The following is a 16,593-nucleotide window of genomic DNA, read 5'->3' as shown; positions in this document are numbered from 1 at the left end:
CCAGGGTGGTCAGGCTTGTGGATCTTGGGAAGGAGGTAGAACCGGGCAGTGCGGGGTTCCTGGACTATGAGGTAGGAAGCTGTGGCTAATACTGGGGCAGTGGTGAACACAGCTTTCAGTCTGTCAAATGCCTTCTGACAGTCCGCTGTCCACTGAAACCTCTTGCCTTTCTTTAGCAATGCAGTGAGTGGAGCAGCCACATTGCTAAAAGTTGGTACAAATGTTCGATAAAATCCATTCAATCCCAGGAACTGTAGTACTGCTCTTTTTATTAATGGTATGCAAAACCCCCCAATTACCTTTGTTTTTGCATCCCGTGGGGCCATTTGCCCATGTCCAATAGCATGGCCCAGGAAGGTGACTTGGGCTTTGGTAAATGCACTTTTAGCCAGGTTTGCCACCAAGCCTGCCTTCCGAAGTCAATCAAACAAGTCCAACAAATGTTGGAAATGTTCCTTCCATGAGTGACTAAAAATCACCAGGTTGTCAATATAGACAACACAGTTGGGTACCCGGCAATAAGCTCATTGGTTAGTTTCTCAAATCTGGCTGGCACATTTTTCATACCAAATGGCATGACTTTGAACTGACATAGTCCATTCGGCATTAGGAACGCCAAAATTGTCTTTGCTCTTTTTGACGGAGGTACTTGGTCATAGTCATAGAGATGTACAACACGGAAACAGACCCTTGGGTTCATGTTGTCCATGCCAACCAGATATCCCAACCCAATCTAGTCCCACCTGCCAGCATTTGGCCCATCTCCCTCCAAACCCTTCCTATTCATATACCCATCCAGATGCCTTTTAAATGTTGTAATTGTACCAGCCTCCACCACATCCTCTGGCAGCTCATCCCATACACGTACCACCCTCTGTGTGAAAATGTTGCCCCTTAGGTCTCTTTTATATCTTTCCCCTCTCACCCTAAACCTATGCCCTCTAGTTCTGGACTCCCCCACCCCAGGGAAAAGTCTTTGTCTATTTACCCTATCCTTGCCGCTCATAATTTTGTAAACCTCTATAAGGTCACCCCTCAGCCTCTGATGCTCCAGGGAAAACAGCCCCAGCCTGTTCAGTCTCTCCCTGTAGCTCTGATCCTCCAACCCTGGCAACATCCTTGTAAATCTTTTCTGAGCCCTTTGAAGTTTCACAACATCTTTCTGATAGGAAGGAGACCAGAATTGCATTCAATATTCCACAAGTTTCCTAACCAATGTCCTGTACAGCTGTAACATGACCTCCAAACTCAATACTCTGACCAATAAAGGAAAGCAAACCAAATGCCTTCTTCACTATCCTATCTATTTGCGACTCTACTTTGAAGGAGCTATGAACCTGCATTCCAAGGTCTCTGTTCAGCAACACTCCCTAAGACCTTACCATTAAGTGTGTAAGTCCTGCTAAGATTTGCTTTCCCAAAATGCAGCACCTCGCAGTTATCTAAATTAAACTCCATCTGCCACTCCTCAGCCCATTGGCCCATCTGATCAAGATCCCGTTGTACTCGGAGGTAACCTTCTTCACTGTCCATTACACCTCCAAGTTTGCCAGTAGCCTCTGAGCAAGTCCAATTTAGAAATATAAGTTGCTGGTCCCACTTTCTCAACACAGTCTTCTAAACATGGAATCAGATATGCACCACTCTTTGTAACTGCATTGTCTTTGCGATAGTCCACACATAACCATTGGGTACCATCTGGCTTTGGCACTATTACTATGGATGTGCTCCAGTCTCTGTAACTTGCTTCGATTATGTCGTCTTGGAGCATGTGTTCAATCTCCTTCTGAACCTGTGCTAACTCTAGACGGTTATACCTATAAGGATATTGCTTAATTGGAACAGCATCTCCCATATCTGCCTCATGTATAATTAGGTTAGCACTTCCCAGCTTATTTCCACTTATCTCCCCTTGTGATAGTAATAACTCTTTCAGGTCATTTCGGTTTTCCTGCGGAAGGTAATTCAATAATTTATCCCAAGTTTTAACAATTTCTTGATTGTCCAATTTGATTGGAGGAATGTCCAATTCAGAATCCTCTGAACTTGGCAATGCCTTCTGTCGGCATGGACGGGTTGGACCGAAGGGTCTGTTTCCATTCTGTACATCTCTATGACTCTATGACTATGACCTTCTCCTCTTGCTTTCCTTCCCAATCAGAATACCTTTTGAGCATATTCACATGACACACTCTGTGAGATTTCTTTGTCTGGAAACCTTATTAAATAGGTTTCAATTACTCAATTTCCTTTCGACTTGATAAGGTCCACTCAACCTTGCTTTTAAAGGCTCACCTGTTACTGGAAGTAACACCAATACCTTATCCCCGATAGCAAAGTTGCAAGTTTTTGATTTTTTTATCTGCTTCCTGTTTCATTGTATGCTGTTGTACTTTTAAATGCTGTCCAGCCAACTCCCCCACTCTATTTAATCATTCGCAAAAATTTGGCATAGTCCAAATATGTGGATTCTGAATTCTGACTGACCAATTTCTCCTTAATCAATTTTAGTGGTTCTCTCACTTCATGCCCAAAGACTAATTCAAATGGACTAAATTTGGTCGATTCATTTGGTGCATCTCTGATCGCAAAAAAGTACAAACGGAATTTCCTTATTCCAATGATTTGGACAGTTTTGACTATAAGCCCTCAACATGGTCTTTAATATCTGATGCCACCTTTCTTGCGCTCCCTGCGACTGGATGATATATGGTAGATTTGAATCGTTTTGTTGTCAAGCTGGGAATCGGTTTAGCTCAGTTGGCTGTATTGTTGGTGTACAGAGCAGTGTGGGTTCAATCCCCATCACTGGTTTGAGGTTACCATAAAGGACTCTCCTTCTCAACCTCTTCCCTCACCTGAGATCTGGTGGCCCTCAGGTTAACTCACAACCAATCGCTTCTCTCTAATGAGAGAGCAGCCGCTATGGTCTGGTAGGACTGTGGTGATGCAGCAATTGTGAGGCTATCCATAACTTCCTTGAAGAATTTTGAGATAAAGTTTGACCCTTGATCTGATTATATCTCTGTGGATAGTTAGTATCAACTGAAAAAATTGAGTAATTTTGCTACAATTCCTTTAGCTGTGACATGGAACGACCTCTGGAAATCTAGTGGACACATCCTGATTCCCACTTGTTGTTTTAGGTAGGTGTCCTATGCAATCAATTAAGATTCTTCCGCAAGGTTCCTCAAATGCAGGAATAGTTATTAAAGAAGTGGGTTCTTTTCGTGCCTGTGGTTTTCCGATTACCTGACGCGGCTGGCAAAATCCAGCTCCATCCTTGTACAGGCCAGGCCAGTAAAAATGTTTTGTATTTTCGCTTGGGGTTTTCTCACTGCTAAATGCCCCCTAGTGGTAGCTCGTGTGCTACCCGCAACACCTCCTTTTTATACACCACTGGCAATACGACTTGATAAACTTCTGCCCATTTCTCATCTGCCTGGATATGTGATTAGATTAGATTACATTACAGTGTGGAAACAGGCCCTTCGGCCCAACAAGTTCACACCGCCCCGCCGAAGCGCAACCCACCCATACCCCCACATCTACCCCTTACCTAACACCACGGGCAATTTAGCATGGTCAATTCACCTGACCTGCACATCTTTGGAGTGTGGGAGGAAACCGGAGCACCCGGAGGAAACACACGCAGACACGGGGAGAATGTGCAAACTCCACACAGAGAGTCGCCTGAGGCGGGAATTGAACCCGGGTCTCTGGCGCTGAGGCAGCAGTGCTAACCACTGTGCCACCGTGCCGCCCACTTCTCCATCTCTTCTTTAATACATCACTTTTAAGATAATAACATTCAGGGATACATTTGGGTTCTTTTTCTGTGTACGCCTTTTGATACGTTTGCTCTAAATTTTCATCTTTCTGCTGTAACTCAGTTAATTTATCTGAACTAAAGATGTCTCCTTTGTCATCCATCTGCTCCTGGCTTGTCTCCACCATCTGATCAAACAGGGTCTCTGCTAATTCCACTAAACTTTCTTATCTGTGCTCTTTGATCTCGCTTGTTTGAACTGGTGGCTTTGTAACCTCACTACCACACGGTCAGGAAAAATCCCAGGATGTGTGTCCAGCAATAGTTCAGTTGCCTGCGTTTGCACTGGCTTTTCAACCACAGTAGGCAGCACTCCTACCTGTGAATCAGCTGTATTAATAGCAAGGACAAATTGTATTCCTGGAGCTGAGTGTTTGTCCAGTACTCCTACCACGACTTTCTCACTCTTCACTGGACACTCTAACCTCACTCTACATAGCTGAGCGCTTCTCACTGTGAATTCCAGTTACTGGCACCTTTTCTGGCAATAGTCCTTCAGAGGTACATATCTCCTCATCTTTCAGTGTCACATACTGAGAGGATCCTGTGTCTCTTAATATTGTAACCTCTTTACCAGCTGCTCCTGGCCTATGTGAGTAAACTTTATCTTCACAGGTATTTGGTTTAAGAAGATCTGGCACTTCCTCCTCAACCAGCCTCCGACCAGCTCGTACATTCTGGTGCAGCTTTCTAGCCTCCACTGTGCTCTCTGTTACCACTCCAACAACGTTACTGGCTTATCCTGTTTTCCTACATCTGGCTCCCCAGTGTTTTTCCTAACCCACCAACACTGTGATTTCATGTGGCCGACTTCATTGCTGTGAAAACACCGGAGCTTTTTAACTTCTGTTTCCCCTTCTAGGGTTTCCTTTTTACCCTGTGGTAAGTTATCCTTATGATCTTCACCAAGATCTAACTTTCCCTTTCCATGTGCGGATTTCCCTTTTCCCCAATTTCTACTGGGGATTGATATTGACTCTGGAAGCCAAACTTTGATTTATGAACCAACTCATAACCATCAGCCACTTCAGCTGCTAACCTTGCTGTTTTAACTCTCTGCTCTTCCACACGAGTTCTCATTATGTCAGAAAGTGAGTTTTAGAACTTCTGTCTAAGGGCCAATATCTGGAGTTTATATTTCCTCTCTTTCTTCTTTTCCTTTCTCTCCTTATCTCTCTTTCTCTCTTTCTCTTTTTTTCTTTTTGTTCTGCTAAAGCAATTCATTCTTTTTCTCTCTCCTCTGCTTTTAATCATAATTCCTTGTCTTTTGCCTCTAACTCAAACTGCTTCATTTTCAATTGCATTTTAGCCATCTCTAAAGATTCTGATGGTATTTCCAGGAAGTTTAAATGCCGAGCTCCTGCTGTAATTCTCTCTCCTTTCCTCACGGAAGGAGGCAGCTCCAACTTCATCATATGTGCTAAATTCCAGCAGCTTGGCTTTAATTACCTTTTGTGAAACCCCCAAAATCACTTCTTCCAGCCCCAGAAAACTCTTGATGACTGAAACAGCCATTGCTGTCCCAAGCACTCTTTAAACCAACTGCATTCAACACCCAGAACAAAAGACACGAATACCTACCACTTGGTGCCTTTGAGTCCAACAACCCTAATCCCAATTTGGAACTGCAGAACAAATCCCACAAAGAATCCCCCAATCTGTTCATGACCAGGCCAGGCCCCCTCAAAACATTTCAAGAAAGTAGCCCAGACCCTAAGTTTGCTTGTTGTTTTAAGCAGGAGGGCTGCAGTTGGTCAAATGTAGTTTTAAACAAAACAGATTTTTTTTTAACCAGATTGCCAAATGAAACACAAACAAAAGAGAACAGAAGACTGAATAGCTTAACCTATCCGAAAACCCAACCGATCATCCCAAATTAGTGATGCTGTTCCAAATTCCTGCAGCAAATCCCCATAAACACCCCTTGGCATAAAAGGTGAAGTCAAACCCAGGGTCTTACAGGAGAGAGAGGTCAGAGAGAGAGGACCACCATGCACCTGCTTCTTCAGGTCCAGCAGCTTTTTAAAACTGCCAGACTACTTTCAGTGAATAGCCAAACCAAACCAGAGAAAAGCTGAGCTGGGAGAACTGGCCACTTCCCTTTCATTGTACAGGTGCTTTTTTTTTAACTTGAAAGCCTTCTGTCTGAGGCAGTTTCCGTTCGCAATAATCAAATTGGCCCTGAAACCCTTCAACTTCAACTTTTCGGAAGTTGTGTTTTTACAACCTCTCAGAAAAAAAAGCCAAGGACAACATAGCCTTGTTAAAGGAGCAGCGTCATCACAGTGGGCTGTCTTATACGTGATGCCTCGATCACATTTCAGAAGTGTAGGAAATGGCAGTAGGGACTGGCACTATTAAGGTGAAGCAACCACTTGTGTGAGATGGGCACTTTATCTGCTGCTGGTCCTGCCCACTGATGAATATGTCAGGGCACAAACCAGTAGGATCTGAATCCATATCTTTAAAGTGTAAATGGTGTTTCCATTCGTTTGTGTACATCCCAAGTTGCTGGCATGAACAAATCCACATTTTAAATTAAAAAATGCAGTTTTGCTGAAAAAGACTCAAAGCTTTCAACTTGCACTGATCCAGGACACTTGCTGGAATACAGGACTTTGACATTATGTCACTCGTTTCTTAGCAATACTGAAGCACTGTACTTTTTTAGTGATTATAAACAAGATGAGGAAGATTCTGGAATAAAATGAAGATGCTGCCAGACCTGCTAAGTTTCTCCAGCAGTTTCTGCTTTTGTTTGTTTGAGGAAGAATCTGACATCTCCAAACTGACTGTGGCTCTGCACATTTCCCTCAAATGTGATCAAACAGCATTGAAGGCACTTGATAATCAACATCATAGACTATTAAAGGTGTGGTCCTCAAAGTAGCAGATGTACTAGTGGTCATCTGTCAAGATTCTACAGACTCTGGAACAGTTTCTGTGGATTGGAGAGTAGTTAATGTAACCCCACTGTTTAAAAAAAGAAGGTCAAGAGAAAACCAGGAATTGTAGACCAGTTAGCTTGACATTATTAGTGGGAATATTGCTGGAATCCATTATAATAACCAATCACTTGGAAGATGGTGAGAGGATTTGACTGAATCAGCACGGATTTACAAAGGGGAAGTTGTGCTTGACAGATTGACTGGAATTCTTTGAGGATTGATAAGGGCAAGCAAGTGGATGTGGTTTACTTGGATTTTCAGAAGGTTTTCGATAAGGTTCCACTTAAGCGATTAGTGCGTAAAATTAGAGAGCATGAGATTGGGGGTAGTGTGCTGACATGAATAGAGAACTGGTTGGCAGTCAGGAGACAAGAACAGGAATAACCACAACAGGAGGGTCAGACAATGACTAATGGGCTACTGCAGGGATCAATGCTTGGGCCCCAGCTCTTCACAATATATATTAGTGATGTAGATGAGGAAAGCAAATGTAATTTCTTCAAGTTTGCAGGCAACAGAAAGCTAGGTGGGAGGGTGAGCTGTGCGGAGGGTGCAGAGATGCTTCAGTGTGACTTGGACAGGTCGAGTGAGTGGGCACCTGCATGGCAGATGCAGTATAATGTGGATAAATGTGAAGATACCGACTTTGGGAGCAAAAAACAGGAAGGCAGCTTATTCTCTGGACGGCGATAGCTTGGGAAAGGGGAGGTGCAATAAGACCTGGGTGTCCTTGAAGACCAAGTGCAGAAAGTAGGCATTGCAGATACGGCAGGCAGTGAAGAAGGTAAATGGTGCAATGGCCTTCATCGTGAGAGGATTTGAGTACAGGAGCAGGGGTGTCTTGCTGCTATTGGACAGGGTTTTGGAGAGACCACACCCTGGAGTATTGTGTGCAGTTTTCATTCCTTACCTGAGGGATGATGTTCTGGCATGGGAGGACAGCGAAGGGTTTAACCAGACTGATTCCAGGGATGGCAGGACTGATGTCTGAAGAGAGAGACGGGATCGGTTAGGACAAGATTCACTGGAGTTTGGAAAAATGATGGGGGTGCGGAATCTCATAGAAACCTGTAAAATTCGAACAGGACTGGAAAGGGTAAACACAGGAAGGATGTGCCTGATAACTGGGGAATCCAGAACCAGGGGGTGGGTCACAGTCTAAGGATACCAGGTAGGCCATTTAGGACTGAGATGGGGAGAAGTGTCTTCACCCAGAGAGTGGGGAGACTGTGGAATTCTTTGTCACGGAAAGCAGTTCAGGCCAACACATTATGGGTGGCACGGTGGCTCAGTGGTTAGCACTGCTGCATCACAGCACCAGAGACCCGGATTCGATTCCAGCCTCAGGCAACTGTCTGTGTGGAGATTGTACATTCTCCCCGTGTCTGCGTGGGTTTCCTCTGGGTGCTCCGGTTTCCTCCCACAGTCCAAAGTTGTGCAGGTTAGGGTGAATTGGCCACGCTAAATTGCCCCATTGTGTCTTGGATGTGTAGGTTAGGTGCATTAGTCAGAGGGTAGGGGAATGGGTCTGGGTGGGTTACTTTTCAGAGGGTCGGTGTGGACTTGTTGGGCCAAATGGCCTGTTTCCACACTGTAGGGATTCTATGATTGAAGACTCTCAAGAGAGATGGCAATACAATACTTGGGGGCTGAAAGGATCTGCGAAGGAAGTGGGAACAGGAGACGGGTTGGATGATCAGCCATGATCATATTGAATAACAGAGCAGACTTGAAAGTCCTACTCCTGCTTCCATGTTTCCATGTAAAACAGGGTAATGTCTGTGTCTGTAGCTATGAGCCATGGCTTGGAGGAGCCTTTTGTGCAGATGGTGCCTGTATTACAACTAACCTAGCCTTTACTGGTTGTGCAGTCACGATTTTGAGTGATCCCAGTTTGGATAGAGAGAGGAAACTTCGATTCTCTGAATCTGCACTGTACATTGTTCGATTTGGATTGGTCACAGGATTGGTGCCGTAGGAAATGGAAGCTGTGACACAGATATACTGGTCGATTCTTAAGGGCAAAAGCGTGAGAATTGGATTCCAGTGGCTAATGTCAAAAGCCAGAGCTAGGCATTGGAACAGGCCAAATATCTTCTGCACGTTTGTAATTTCTATGTTTGTAGCGTGCGTTCAACTATCATTGTATGGGTAAATATGCCATCAAAAGGAGCCAACAAGATACAACATAACAATTATGTTGTCTTTTTCGAAATCTGCCACATACATATTTGTAAAAGCGATGCTTCTCTACTGGTGAAGGAGAAAACTGCCAACATTTTGAGGGCGAGCTTGGTTTTGTACCATGCAGACGTCGAATGTGATCTCCTGGGTACTGTGAGGGAGTGATTTTTATCGGAGCCATTCTCCTCCTGCCCAGAACACTTAGGAAACCGTTTGTTTTCATTAAATAAAAAGATGTCCTTCACTCACATGTTTGGAAGCATGGTCAACTGAAGGTTTTTTTTAATTTGTGAAATTATGATTTTGGATCCAGATGCTGAAATATACTCTGTTGCAAGTTCCCCTCCAAGCCACTCCCCATCCTGACTTAGAAATCTATCACTGTTCCTTCAGTGTCACTGGGTCAAAATCCTGGAATTCCCTGTCTTAGGGGCATTGTGGGTCTAACCATAGCACATGGACTGCAGCGGTTCAAGAAGGCAGCTCACCCCCACCTTCTCAAGGGGCAACTAGGGTCGAGCAGTAAATACTGGTTTTAGTCAGCAGTGCCCACATTCCAATGAATGAATAAAGCAAAACTATACCATTACTCTTGCGAAATAGTCCTCGCTCGTTTTTATAGAGTTCAAATCAACCAGCTTTTTGTGTCTGTTATCAATCCAATCCAGTTTCCAATTCAGGTTTTGATAGCTATGTGTCCCTGAAAGGACTTGCTTAGGAAAGGAAATAACTTGCATTTATATAGCACCTTGGATATCCTGAGGATTTGCCAAAGTGCTTTCCAGCAAATGTAGTCACTGCTGTAATGGAGCCGGTGATTTCTTTACTGGAAACTTCCACACAGCAGCAGAGGGAGAATGACTGGGTCATCTAGGTGTTGGTTGAGGGATAGATATTGACTGGGACACCAGGGAGAATGCTCCTGTTCTTCTGGGAGTCTTGGTCAAAAAGGGAAAGTCGATTTTCAAGCATCTCCAAGAACCCCTTGATGTCTTGTGCAGTGTTAATTCCTGATGAAGGCACAGGACATTTACGTAGCAGTAGGTGGTGGGGACTGCAGATGCTGGAGACTAGAGTCAAGATGAGAGTGGTGCTGGAAAAGCACAGCAGGTCAGGCAGCATCCGAGGAGCAGGAGAATCGACGTTTTGGGCCGAAGCCCTTCATCAGGAATGTAGCAGTCGTCAGCACATTTCAAAAGTAAACTTCTGTACAAAGGATATTGAGACATTTCATCTCGTAATCCCAAATGTGAAGGGTTGGTGGGAGCAGATTCGATGGGAACTTTGATAAGCAAATTCAATAAAGACTGAAAGGGCAAACTCATACAGAGTCTGGAGGGGAAGAACAAACTGGATCACACTTTCAAAGCCTTCACGTGAGCATAATGGGTCAAGTAGCCTCCTGAAAGTCATGCTGCGATACACTTCTGAAGGGGGTGAGACTTAAACCCAGGATTCCTGGCCCAGAGGTACCACTGTGCCACAACCACCCTCGTGCATGCCGTCAGATTCTGAGAAAAGAATCATCCCCCCAAAAAACGGCAAAAAGTTTCTAAATCTGCGGTGACAGTGTTTGTAATAGAAGCAAAATCTAGCTCATCAGGATCTGTAACCCCAACAAATATTTGTTAGCAGCGTTGTCATAGCAACAAAAAAAAATGCTCCTTAGCTGGGCCTTAATTGTGTAGGAACAGGTGGGGCCATTTTTCCACCTGTTCCCCTCAATGAATCATTCAATATTCTTGCAACTCACCACTTTTTTTGTAAACGTTGCAAAATGCCAACTGCAGGGCATGTGGCAAATTTGGCCTCGTTCCGAATGCTGAATCAGTAGCACAGGAATGATCAAGTTATTTTCTAGAGCGACCAATTAATCTCTCCTCATGACCCGTTGTTTACCCGTCCCTGGGGCCGTTGGAGCCTGGGATTTCAAGCAACCTCAGTGCAATTGAGGTCAGCAGCAGTCAGGGGGAAAACTCCACTGGCCGCAATCACATCCAAGGCAAAGGCTGTGGTTGGAGATTATCAATCATCTCAATTCCAGGAAATTACTACAGGGGTCCTCACAGAAGTAAAGCAGGCCCAACAATTTTCCACTGCTTCGTCAATGACCTCCCTCAACTCAGCCACCCTCATCCACAGCACTCAAGAAGCTTGACGCCATCTCAGACAAAGCTACCCGCTTGATTGGCACCACTTTAACATTCATTTGTCTAAGGCTCCACACCACTGCACAGTAGCAGCAGTGTGTACTATCTACACGGTGCACTGCAGCGACTCAGCAAGACTCCATTGACAGCGTCATTCAAACCTCAAGCACCCAAGAGGAAAGGGCAGCAGATACTTGGGAACACCACCCCCTGCCAGTTCCCCTCCAAGCCACTCATCATCCTGACTTGGAAATACATCACTGTTCCCTCAGTGTGGCTGGGTTACAATCCTGGAGTTCCCTCTCTAAGGGCATTGTGGGTCTACCTGCAGCACACAGGCTGCAGCGGTTCAAGAAGGCAGCTCACCCCCACCTTCTCAAGGGGGGGCAACTAGGGATACGTATTAAATACCTTTCCAGGGGTGCCAACATTGCTCTTCATGGCTTTATATCCTTTTTGTAATGTGGTGTCTGGTGATCATTCTAGCGAATAGTGAAGTTGGTAAAGACTGCTGGATACTGTGGGTTAAACTCTCAGTGGCTCTGACCGTGATCATGTTCAAATATTTAATGCATATGTCTGAAATTGCTGGGTCCACTCTTTTGAGCAGAGTTCACTCGCAATGTAAGTAGTTCAACAACACAGCAAAAACAGCAGTGAGGAGAAGGGTTGATAAATATATTCAGCTATTCATATGTTAGTGTCCCAAGGCATTGATTCAGGACTGCAGGCAAGCCATTACTGAATGTTCAGTCCAATGAAGCAGTGAGGTGAAGAGTCAGTATGCTCCAAACTATGTTCAGCTGAGGATGGAGAAACCATGCAGGAAAAGCACGCAGGTTTGCTGAAGCGTTAGGTAGCACACCCCTGGATAATCTGAGAAACGTGCGACAGCAAAGGAAGGTGTTGGGGAAGCTGACAGTTTTGAAAGTGTTGATGTTGAACTATCTTGCGCTCCCACCAATGTGATAATGTCACACGCTCTTTGGGTGGAGATGGGAGTTCTATACTTGTCTTCATAGGGAGCATATCTACACTGTACCGTTTCTAAGGGTTCTTTGTAAAAATTCTTCTTCAGCAATGTAAACTACCACCTTGTTAATAAGACAAGTGCCTCTTCTATTCAGACTCCCCAGTGGTCTGTCCTTTACCACTGAGAATTAGACAGGTCCTAAAGGGAGTATAGATAAAGAAGGATGAGTGGCAGCTGTGGTACCCTGTGCCACATACTGGCAGAGCTGGCAGATGCCATGAAATGGCAGCATTCAAAACACAGCAACTAGGAAGCAGGAGCCAGTGTGTCTTCCATGTTGATTCGTTCACAATGTGCCGTGCAGTACTGGTTACTTTTCCTTTCCATAGACCAGTGCCTGCCTGGTGGGAGCTGCCTGTTGAATTACGTGCCTTAATCTTTCAGCATGTAATACCATCTGCTGTAATTACAGCGGGAGCATGGGTTCCCTTCAATGGCAGTGGGCCCTATTGGGGCTCACTCGACCCAACTATCTTCAGTGGTTATGTCCACGCATGGCTATCTTTGAAGAGGAGGCACATGGTATCTGCTGGCACACTTTTGTGATCAATGGGGGTCACAGTCGCTGGAGTGTGTTGTTATCCCCACTCATCTCATTTTAATTTACATTCCCAAAGTTTCTTTTGGAATTCTGATTTGATTGGCAGCAGCCTTTTAAGGGGCTGTCTTGTTTTCCTTTTTTTTTTGATTTGATCTAATTTGGGTTTTCCCCCAAAGGAGTACCCACTCCATTGGCACTGCTTTTGCATGGGAATGGGGCTCAAACATCGGAGCAAGTGATCAAAGTTTCCGCTGGAAGGAACTTTCTGAAAGTCAGTCTCTGACCATTTCTGAAGCAGAAAGCACCCTCTCTGAGGGAGGCAGTGGCATCCCTGCACCCATTTGGCATTGCCAGCTGTCACACTGGTCCACTGCCATGGGTTGTTCTGTGGGGTGCTTCATCAGGGTGGGGAAGGCATGGTAGCTACCCAACCACCAGACAAGTGGGCCAATTATCTGTTAAATTGCAGAAGTGGCACTAGGAATAGTGGATGCATTGGTGATCATCCTTCAAGATTCTTTAAACTTGGGATTGGAGGGTAGCTAATGTAACCCCTCTATTTAAAAAAGGGAGGGAAAGAGAAAACAGGGAATTATAGGCAAATGAGTTTGACATCGATTTGCAGGAAGATCCTACAGTCCATTATCAAGGATTTTAATGGCCGACTACTTAGAAAGCAGTGGCAGAATCCGACACAGTCAGCATGGATTAACAAAAGGCTTGACCAATCTCCCAGAATTCTTCAAGGATGTAATGAGTAGAGTTGATCAGAGGGAATCAGTAGATGTGGTTTATTTGGACTTTCAAAAGGCTTTCAACAAAGTTGCACATAAGAGATTAATGTGCAAAGTTAAAGCATATAGGATTCAGGATAGTGTATTGAGATGGAGAGAGAATTGGTTAGCAGATGGAGACAAAGAATCAGAATAACTGGATCTTTTTCCGAATGGCAGGAGTGACTGCTGGGGTACTACAGTGATTGGGACAAAGACCCTAGCTATTCACAATATATTTTAATGATTTAGATGAGCGAATTAAATGTAATATCTCAATGTTTGCAAATAACATGAAGCTGAGTGGGGGGGTGAGCTGTGTGGAGGACGCAGATCGACTTCAGTGTGATTTGGACAAGTTTGAGTGAATGGGCAAGTGTATGGCAGGTGCAGTGTAAGGTGGATAAATGTGAGGTTATCCACTTTGGTTCCAAAACTCAGAAGATAGATTTAATTTGAATAGCTGTTGTTATGGACCAAGCCAAACCCTCAAGGAGAGAGCCTCGACTCTAACGTTTTCTCATTTTAAAGGTAAGCGTGAGGTGTTGAGTTCCGGATACAATTCAATTGGTTAAACTATCAAGCTTGAAGCAAAACACACTTTTTTCATACATTATGGTTAAAATACAGACCGAATAAGAATAAAAGAAATGAATTGGCTTAGCTGTAACTCTCTCAAAATGCTTAACAAAATAATAAACTACTTATTAACTGTTCCAATAGAGTAACATCCTATAAAAACAACCTATGCAAAGGTAAATTCAGTAAAACAGATTGTCTCACATGCAACTCTAGCAGCAGGAACCCCTGCTTTTAGAGAGAAGAATGATAGCTTCCACATCCAGCTTCAAGACCCCAGGAACATCTGATAGTGAAACTGAAACCCTGGCTCTCCAGGGACTTGACCCCACCCATTCAGGCTGCTTGTATTGTGCCAGTTTTTAGAAAAACCCCAAGGTGTCACAAGCTGTTTACTCTATTGGATTTGAGCAGACTGCCTGGTGCCTCTATTTCAATCTTTCTTCAGAACAATAAAAAGGGTAAAGTACATCTCTTATCGCCAGAGTATTATCATACTGTAAATTGTGCTAACACCTTGAAAATCCTTTAGTAGGCATCTCCAGCTGAAGGTACCTCCAGTTTGCCTCTCCCAGATGGTAGCCAGTCTTCTGGTGTAGATTGTCTGGTGATAGGAGGCAGCAGTCTGCTGGTAATAGAACATAGAACATTCCAAGCAGTACAGGCCCTTTGGCCCTCGATGTTGTGCCGACCTGTGAAACCAATCTGAAGCCCATCTAACCAACACTATTCTATTCTCATCCTTATGCCTATCCAATGCCCATTTAAATGCCCTCAAAGTTGGCGAGTCTACTACTGTTGCAGGCAGTGCATTCCATGCCCATTCCATTCCTCTGAGTGAGGAAACTACCTCTGACATCTGTCCCACATCTGTCACCCCTCAATTTAAACCTCTGTCCCCTCGTGCTAGCCATCACCATACTTGGAAAAAGGCTCTCCCTGTCCACCCTATCTAATCCTCTGATTATCTTATATGTCTCTATTAAGTCACCTCTCAACCTTCTTCTCTCTAACGAAAACAGCCGCAAGTCCTTCAGCCTTCCCTCATAAGACCTTCCCTCCATATCAGGTAACATCCTGGTAAATCTCCTCTGCACCCTTTCAAAAGCGTCCACATCCTTCCTATAATGCAGAGATCAGAACTGTACGCAATACACCAAGTGCTGCCGCACCAGAGTTTTGTACAGCTGCAGCATAACCTTGTGGCTCCAAAACTCAATCCCTCTACCAATAAAAGCTAACGCACTGTATGCCTTCTTAACAACCCTATCAACCTGGGTGGCAACTTTCAGGGATCTATGTACCTGGACACCAAGATCTCTCTGTTCATCTACACTACCAAAAATCTTACCATTAGCCCAGTACTCTGCATTCCTGTTGCTCCTTCCAAAGTGAGTCACCTCACACTTTTCCACATTAAACACCAGTTGCAACCTCTCAGCCCAGCTGTGTAGCTTATCTATGTCCCTCTGTAACCAGCAACATCCTTCAGCACTATCCAAAACTCCACGAACCTTAGTGTCATCTGCAAATTTACTAACCCATCTTTCTACACCCTCATCTAGGTCATTTATAAAAATGACAAACAGCAGTGGCCCCAAAACACATCCCTGTGGTTCACCACTAGTAACTGAACTCCAGGATGAACATTTCCCATCAATCACCACCCTCTGTCTTTCAGCTCATCAATTTCTGATCCAGACCACTAAATCACCCTCAATCCCATGCCTCCATATTCTGTGCAATAGCCTACCATGGGGAACCTTATCAAACACCTTACTGAAATCCATATACATCACATCAACCGCTTTACCCTCATGGTTGTTCACCATCTCAAAGAAATGTACTGGATAATGTAATAATCCAGAGGCCTAGGCAAATGTTGTGGGGACATGGGTTCAAATCCCATCAAGGCGGCCAGTGGAATTTAAATGCAATGAATAAATCTGGAATTAAAAGTTAGCCTCAGTCATGGTTGCCATGAGAACATTATCTATTGTTGGAAAAGCCCATCTGGTTCACCAATGTCCTTTAGGGAAGGAAATCTTCCCTTCTTATCCAGTCTGCTCTCTATGTGATTCCAGACCCACAGCAATGTGGTTGACTTTTAACCACCCTCTGAAATGACCTCACAAGACAAGGGACAATTAAAGATGATACTTACATCCCCTGAAAGATTTTATTTCGACCGACAGCTTCCAACTGGCCCTGCAGCCAGTGAAGTTATTTGGATTCATTAATTGGATGGCACTGCCTTCAAAATCTTTGTCTGGGTCATGCTGCTGGCCACTTGTGAGCTTCTGACCCACACTTTTATCTGGGCAGCGCAATTGGCTGCCCAGAGTATGCCAGGTTGGACTCTCCTATGGCCCGATCAGTGCTTGGCAACAGAATGAGAGGGTAAGTAAATATTTGATTCAGTCTCTGGAGAGCAAGGCTGGCATTGTGGCTTTCTAAGGTGCTTCCAAGGGCAGTTAACCATTAACCATCTTGGCATGAGACTGGAGGTCAAGTTGATTAAATCCATAAAAGGACAGCATATCTCCTTCTTCAAAT

Source organism: Chiloscyllium punctatum, chromosome X (genome assembly GCF_047496795.1).
Source record: "Chiloscyllium punctatum isolate Juve2018m chromosome X, sChiPun1.3, whole genome shotgun sequence".
NCBI classification, from domain to species: domain Eukaryota; kingdom Metazoa; phylum Chordata; class Chondrichthyes; order Orectolobiformes; family Hemiscylliidae; genus Chiloscyllium; species Chiloscyllium punctatum.
The sequence above is the reverse complement of the archived record's forward strand: the minus strand, read 5'-3'. Positions refer to the sequence as shown.